Source organism: Candoia aspera, chromosome 2, assembly GCF_035149785.1.
Source record: "Candoia aspera isolate rCanAsp1 chromosome 2, rCanAsp1.hap2, whole genome shotgun sequence".
Lineage (NCBI taxonomy): Eukaryota > Metazoa > Chordata > Lepidosauria > Squamata > Boidae > Candoia > Candoia aspera.
Window position 1 is genome coordinate 104,939,275 of NC_086154.1, and position 8,415 is coordinate 104,947,689.

An 8,415-nucleotide genomic window follows, 5' to 3' on the forward strand; every position below is an offset into this window, starting at 1 on the left:
GACAGCCAGTTTGGTCTAGTGGTTAAGCTCCAGGCTAGAAACCAGAAAACTCTGAGTTCCAGTCCCACCTTAGACATGAAAGCCAGCTGGGTGACTTTGGGCCAGTCACTCCCTCTCAGCCCACGATGTCAGGCTAAGGCGACAAGCTGGTTGGTCAATTCCTGTTGCAACCAATGGATCAACATTCAGTTGATCCGAAAAGCAGTCCCTGCACCCGCAGGCAAACGCTAGGAAAAAAATGAGACTGGGGAATTTCTGTTACAATTCCAAGATTCTGTATTTGCTCAGAACTAGCATTAAAGATACCTTATGAAATCTGTTTAGTTCTTGCTTCTTTGATCTTGCCAGCTACACAGGGTTGACAATACATAGATACTCATCACATTATTCCCTTCTTTGATAAAGCAATATTATGCAGTGGGTAGAAAGAGGGTAAGAAATAGCAAGCCAGAGATTTATTTATTTATTTATTTATTTATCGTATGGCAGCACATCATACATATTACATATATATTATATAAAAAAAATGGAAATATAAAACGGTATATAGAAAATATTCACTGGTCGCAGGGCAATTATAACTAAAAACGAACATTAAGATTACAGATATAGTCTTTTGCACCATCAGTTGCCATCAGGAGATCAGCAAAGTTCCCGTCGCAGGCTCTAGTCTTACATTCTTGTAGTATGTGTTTAACAGTTTGCCTGTCAGCCGCGCAGTCACACTTTGGAGGTGGTATCTTACCCCATTTATATAGGGAATCTGCACACCTGCCATGATTAGTGCACACTCTATTGACAGCTGACCATATTCTGAATGGCTGATCAAAAGCAGGAGGATTCATTGTAATACCGGGCAGGCTTTGACAATGCTGGGGGCAGGCTTTTTGCCAAGATTGCCTCCAGGAATCGAGGAGATGAAAATTTTTTATAGTCAATTCCCTGGCAGTAGCCATAGGTGGGTGCCTAGATTGCAATCTGTTTATTCCTAATTCTGCTATATTGCCATGTGTGGGGAGCTCGGAGTTATCAGCTATCCTTTTATATTCTCGGAGAAGAGCATTCTTCTGCTGGAGATCTGGAGGAGGAATATGGCTCAAGATGGGCAGCCATTGGGTAGGAGTGGACCTGATGGTTCCTCTAATAATCCACATTGTACTATTGAGCTATATGTCTACCTTCTTTGTGTGCACGCTATTGAGCCACACCAGAGTGCAATATTCCGCAGTTGAATAGACCAGCGCTAGAGCCGAAGTGCACAGTGTCAGCAGAAGATCCCCATGTAGTACCACATAGTTTATGAAGAATGTTAATCCTAGTTTTCAGTTTAGCTGCGGTATTTTCTAAGTGCTTCTTATAAGTAAGTGTCCTGTCTAGGGTTACCCCAAGATATTTTGGGTGTGTATTATGTTGGAGTCTAGTGCCTTCAAACTGAACATTAAATGTCTAGTCACCAATCTGTTACATAAGTGGAAGCACGCTATTTCTGTCTTCACAGGGTTTGGTTGCAATCTCCATTCGTAGAAGTATGTTCCCAGGGCAGCTAAGTCGGATGTTAAGATGGCTTCCATTGTCTCAAAGGTTTGATGTCTTATGCCTATAGGCCCAGTCATCCGCATATCCAAACTTTCTGGAGATGGTAACAGGCATATCAGAAGTATACAGATTAAATAAAAGAGGGGCTAAAACAGAGCCTTGTGGTAAGCCATCATTAAGGACTTTTTGAGTGCTCATGCTGTGTCCACTCATCACCTGGAAGGTCCTGTTTGCAAGCATATTATTAATAAGTCAGGTAGTTTTCTTACACACTGTAACTTGTACAAGTTTGTAGAGTAGTCCATGTCTCCAAACCATGTTGTACGCTGCAGACAGGTCTAGGAAAGCAACTGATGTCTTTTTTCTGGAATCCTGCTTCTATGTCAGTGATAAGCCCTGATCAGTGCAGCTTCGTTTAGGGCGAAAACCAGCTTGCTCCATGGGAACCCTCTCGAAGATCTTGATGCTAATTCTGTTACAGAGGAGCCTTTCTCAAAGCTTGTAGATTGCACTCAAAAGTGCAATTGGCTGATAACTTTTTGGTTGGTTACTCTGTTTTCCCAGCTTGAGAATAGCAATAATTTTAGAGTCCTTCACCTTATGTGGGATCATGCCTGTCATCATGATATTCATAAAGAAGTCTGCCAGCCACTTCTTAGTGTACTTGCCACAATTAAGGAGGAATTCTGGATGGCTTCCATCAGGCCCTGGTGCCTTGTTCACCTTCACATCCTTCAATGCAGTTGTTATTTCATCAGTTGAGAATGGGCAGGAGTATTCAGTTTGTTCTTCGCTGGTAGCGAGCAGCGCTGTAAACTTGTTTAATATAAATTGCATGAGCTCTATCCCATGGGGCCCTAGATGTAGATACAATGTGGGCTGCAATCTTATTTGGGGATATAGATATACTATTCTGTGCCATCCTGTGGCCTTCACCCAGTTTCCGTAAGAGTGTCCAGGCTTTTCTGCTGGATTCTTTAAAATCCAGCAGCTCGACTGTTTCTATCCACTTCTTTTGTTGCACTATGTCAAGACTATGTAGTAATTCATCTGCAATTTCTTGATCTCCATTCTCGAGGAATTCCTGATATTGTTTTTTGCAATCGTTGTTCCATCCCAGAATATATTGTTTGCAATATCCTCTAGGTATGGTGTTCTTTGCTACACTTATGATTGCCCCCACAAATCTCTGGTAATTTTCCACTATGGGCCAGGGTATCCAGCCCACACATTTATCTAAATTATCAGAGAAAGTCTTCCAGTCTGCTTTCTTAAAATTCCACCTTGGGCGAGGGAAGGACGTCACCAAAGGGATACTTACGCCAATCTCTATTAGCACCGGTCAATGTTGAGTGTGTGGGAAATCCTGTAAGATTTTTCGAGAGGCTCTCACTGTTAAGTTTTCTTCGTTTGTAGTCACAAAACAGAGGTCAGGATTATATTCTTGGCTCCAAGCTGCAGATTTGAAGGAACCTTGTTGTTTTGCATCAAACATAAGGTACGTACCGTTATCATCTGCCCAATTGGTAAGCACCTCTCCATTATAATCATTTTCCTTGTATTTCCATTGACTATGGTGACTATTAAAATCCCCCACATAGATGGCTGGGTGAGGCAAAATAGGCAAAACTTGGGGTGGCCATATAATGGCTGGTGGTTTATATATGTTACTGACTGTTACTTTCTCTATTTTGATAACTACTGTACTTCATGTACATTATTAGCATTAGATGTTGAGTGCAATTGGACATTTTCCATATTGGTCCAGGCATAGCTGGCTACACCACAGGCATGATGGTATGTTGCTCTAGTTAAGTCATAGCCTGGTATCTTGCCCCTTTTACTAATCCCAGCCTCACCTTCCACATGCGTTTCCTGGATGGCAATGATGTCTACTTGTTGCGCTATGAGTAAGACTGAGAAATTAAAGGCAATAAATAAGAAAAGAAAATACACCAAAATCTAGTTCAAGCAAATACCATTTCCTAAACTTTGGATAACTTACTATCATTGCAAATCATTCTTGCTTTTACTAGATCATGTATCTTCATAATATATTCACCTATAAACATTGCTTTTGGTCTTTAAACTACTCACCTATTTCTTTTTGAGGATTTCACCAACCCCATCCAACTATGACTTTTTTGGTCTTCCATTCTTTCTTCCTTTGCATATTTTTCTGATATTTGATCCTCTTTTATATGAGCAAACCACCTTCATGACTGATTTTTTGCAATCCACATACATTCAACACTCACTAATTTTTGACTCTCTTTTTTTTAACCATACACTTTTCTTAATGACCTCATTCCCACTGCATTCACCTTACTTTTATATTACTCCTGACATACCCAACTCTCACTTCCACACACCAATGTGGGTAGAAGCAACATGTTATACATTCACTCCACAGCAAACACATCCTTATTTCTCCAGCTATAGGATTCTACATAGGACAAAGAAGCCAGATGCTGTGCAAAATAATTAATGGGTATCAAGTATGATGTCAACACTCAGAACAAGTACAAAGTAATATCAGAGCATCCCGGGAGACTCCATTACAAATCTCAAAGTAGCTGTTTTGGGACAAAAAATCTTTAACAGTAAAACTAAGTGAGAGACTTCTGAACTCACACACCAAAAACTTTCAGGCAATCTCAGAAGATCTCAGCAAATACAATGGATGTTTATCACATTACATTGTTAACTGATAAGATTCTTATAACCTGTCCCACATGTAATCTGCATAACCACCCTGACTTTTCCTTCCTTCCCACCCTGTCCCATCCCAATTAAAATCTTACATCAGTTTAGCCACTCCATGGATCTGATGAAGTGAATTTCAAGAAAGCTTATGCTTTCAATAAAATTTAGTCTGAAGAGTTGCTACCAAATTCCTCCTCATTTTTGCATACTATAGACCAACCCAACTGTGCTGCAATACTGAAGACATTGTGGCTTAATCAAGAGTGAATTGTCTGAGAATATATACTCAAAGGATTAGATTAAAGTTTATGTTAAAAAATATTCATAGGCATGTATAAGGTTTAAAAGTAATCCTAAATCCTAAAGCAAAAACACTGCAATAGTGTAATGTAATTAAGAAGCCTGTGTGGGAAGAAATCTGGCAGTGGAGAGAAAGATGAAGAGATATAAGACAAGATCTGCATATGCAAGAAATCAAAAAGAGATTCTGAGGGATGTTTGGAGCAAGACTGAGGTTTTTGCAGAGAAAAAAGGAAGTTAACATGCTGCTTTTGACAGCTGCCCTTTAATGTATAATTTACATTCTCACAACCATTGTTTGAATCCTACTCTGTTGTACTCCTTCTAGACAATCAGATGTGTTGCACATACTGTATGGTTCTTTTCTTAGACCTATTGAACCTCTGTTACCATGACACAGACTTTTCAGTTATCTTTTGCAGAGAACAGTTCCCCAAACTGCTCCTAGTGTTCATTGCCTGTTTTGTCTGGAGCACTTCCTTTCAGGCTAAAGCTGGCAGTTCATTGGCTACTTTGCAGAGAAGAGAATACAGTTGAGACTACAGTAGTTTCTTTTGTCTAATTGCTCCTAAGACCTTTCTTTTTCTATTAGTATTTTGAAAAGCACTGTGGCTAAGTATTTGTACAGAAGTTGCTGGTTCAAAACCCAGCAAAAAGTTTTTGTTTAAATTACTATTTCCCTCATCCACCTAGCTTACCCTAGCTAGCTGAGGACTCTGAAAAATTTCAGGGTTTTAAATCAGGGGACAGGAAAAATGTTGAAACACTGCAACCCTGTACTTGACTTTTTTTTTTAAAAGTCATTAACTAGATTTTTAAAGCTAGGGAAAGCTAAGGGAGAGCTAAGTAGATGAAAGAAAAAAAATTGTGTGTGTGTGTGTGTGTGTGTGTGTCACTTTATAAAGAACTGTATATATAAAGTTTTTGATGGGTTTTGAACCAGCAACCAGGGGAATGAGCTGGGGTTTGTGTGTAAAAAATAAATTAAGATGGCAGCTGCATCTGTGTAATCAGAGTCCCAACCCTGTTGGATGAGGAGAACTTCTATTTCCTTTTGAATGCCAAATTACAGTTAACAAAAGGAATAGTTTCTCATCACCATGAAGGCCATTCTCTTATAGCTGAAAATGTGAAGTTATGAATATTTTCAAGATTGTCATCTGCAATAACTATTTGAGTAATAAATAATTTAGGGTTAAAAGGCTATTTTTCTGTGGGAAATAAAAGGTGTACAGCTTGTATGGTGCTCTATAGATATTTAAGCAACCAGAAAATCCCTTTGTTATAAAGAGATCAAAACTGAGAAGGCCATTAATGTAATACTGTCCTACACCAGCTGAATTTCTGATTCTCAGCTTTCAGATTCTTGGAATGCCAAACACTTCTGTAAATTAAGTTTGTGCCAAGCATGAAATGTGATTCTGCAAACTTCCCCTAAGGTCCCATCACTCAAAGTCAGAGCAGCCCTGCCAAAAGAGACAGTCGCTTAGGATGATGGCTGTGGAGAAATCCTGGACTTCTTTTCTGCCCCTTGTAATGAAGCTGGGCCAGAAGCAACGGTCCCTAGTTAAGGAAATGTAATTCTGGTCTTTCTAGGAATCAGAACTGTTATGGTTTGCTGTGTTTACTGCAGATGCTTCTTAGGAAGAAGAAGAGCAGTAGATACAGAAGTAATGCCTATAATTATACAAGAGGGTGAGCAAAAGCAACCTTCACACTTTCCGAATAGGGGTATATCTTTCCAAGCAAGGCATGATCCCAAACACTTATCAGTTTACCTTCCTTAAGTTTGAGACCACAGCCAGCTATAGTTGCTCACAGAGAAGCATCAGACTTATGGAATACATTAGCCTCCATCAAAATCTACTCTCTTCTTTTTACACAGCATTTTCACTTCATTTGTTTCTTTTTCCTCCTCCTTCAGTGCAATCCTAACAATAAATGAAGTAAAATTGTTTTTCTATTAATTCATGACAGTTTTTCTGGTGTTCCCTTTATTTTTTCCACATGCTTTTATAGGCCATTCACACTTACTATCTGAATGCTGGTGTTCTTCAATCTGTCCCTATGACTTTGCTTTAGAGCCACTCTTCCTTTTACCCTCACCCATCTTGTGCTTACTTCCTTTCCTATCTCCATGGGTTATTGGTGCTCCTGAGAAATCCATGTGCCTTTCTACCTGTATTGATGACAATTTCCATCTCTTTAATTTTTCATATTTTTTGCTAGCCACCTGCTCCTTTTCCAGGAATATACATTTCCAATCCATTGCTGGAGGTCCTTTAATTCAGTCTCTTGCCTCTAAATTTCACTTTATAAAGAACAGAAATTCTGTCTTATAATGTTTCATCTGATAACAGAATCAAAGCACAATATACAAATTCCCATCCACATTCTACTCCCCTTGTCAAATTATTTATAGACTGATCCATGGTGTTGATATATCTAATTATATCTATTTGCGTCAAATATGAATGAGAATCTTGCTAAGAGTTGCTAAGATTACTGAAACAGTTTTGACCTTAGACCGAAGAGGAGGGTGCTGTGTATGCAAATCACTTCATATATAAGTAGCCCTGGGATCAGCCTCTTAGGTCCTTGCACCAACAGCTTAAAGGTAAGAGGGTGTAAAAGGAATAGGAACTCACCCTAATTCTTCACATCTCAATTCATTCCTGCTGGTTTTGGCACAACTGAGCAGGGTGCCTATGTCACTAGGGATTTCATATCTGACTTCATCCATTTAAGCTACATACTGGACGTTTTATAAAGGATCTATCATTTTTACTTTGCAGTATTGGCCAGCTCAAGCCTGCATTTAAATCCATAGTACCACACAAGGTAAGACCCTGATTGATTACATCTCTGGGGACTTCCAGATTAATGGCAAATAAATACTAGGGATTGATATGCATGCAGTTCAGGAAGAAAATGCTTCCTTTTAATGGGTTGTGTACTGTGTGTATAGCTATGTCACTGAGGCTGCATTCCAGTACAAGTCAACTAAGGTACTGTCCCCAAAGATACCGGTATGCTTTACCAGATTTTCTAAAGGATTATTTGCACTGTCACAAAGCCATTGATCAAATCCAGAAAGCACGCTCTATGACTGAGGTCCAAATTCTGGATCATGATAAGCATTACTACTATAGGTGCATGCAGTCATTTAAAGGATATGGGATATATAAAAAGTTTTGGCATGAAATTTCCCATAGGACATAATTTGTGCTGAAAATTAACTATGTTAACAAATAATATATCAAGAGCAAATATAGAATTGTTCTAAAGTGTTTCCCAGTATTGGCCTACTGTTGACCCACAGATGGAAATACTAAAACATAGTATATGTTTCAAGTTCCAACAGTTCAGACATTATACTTTAGCTGAACAGAACCCTAATCCTAAACTAAACTTTTGTGACAATTAAGGCATTTTAATTTTTTAAAAAATAATACACTGTCCTAATGATCACTGTCAGATAGATGATAGTGTCCTGACTTCTTAAATACAGTATCTCTGTTTTAATACTTTTACTGTATTTTTCCAGCCTAAATGTCTCAGTGTCTTGGTTTATATATTATTTTATTAATTTATACTCTGCCTTTCAATTACCTTGGCAATCCAGAATAACAAGCAAAATTAAAATTCATCAGGTAATTTGGTGGGTGAGTTCTAGCTGCTCTTTCAGCATCAGTGGTTTACATAATCCAGTATCATGGATAATTGAACACATCTCATGGATATGAAAAGATTTATGGTATGGAATTCAATATTTGTGAAAACAGTAAAATCTTCTACTTCCACATAAAAAGAAGCTTTGCTTCAAGTCAAAGGAAGAACAAGTACAAATTCCATGCTGTGAAAAAAGGCCAA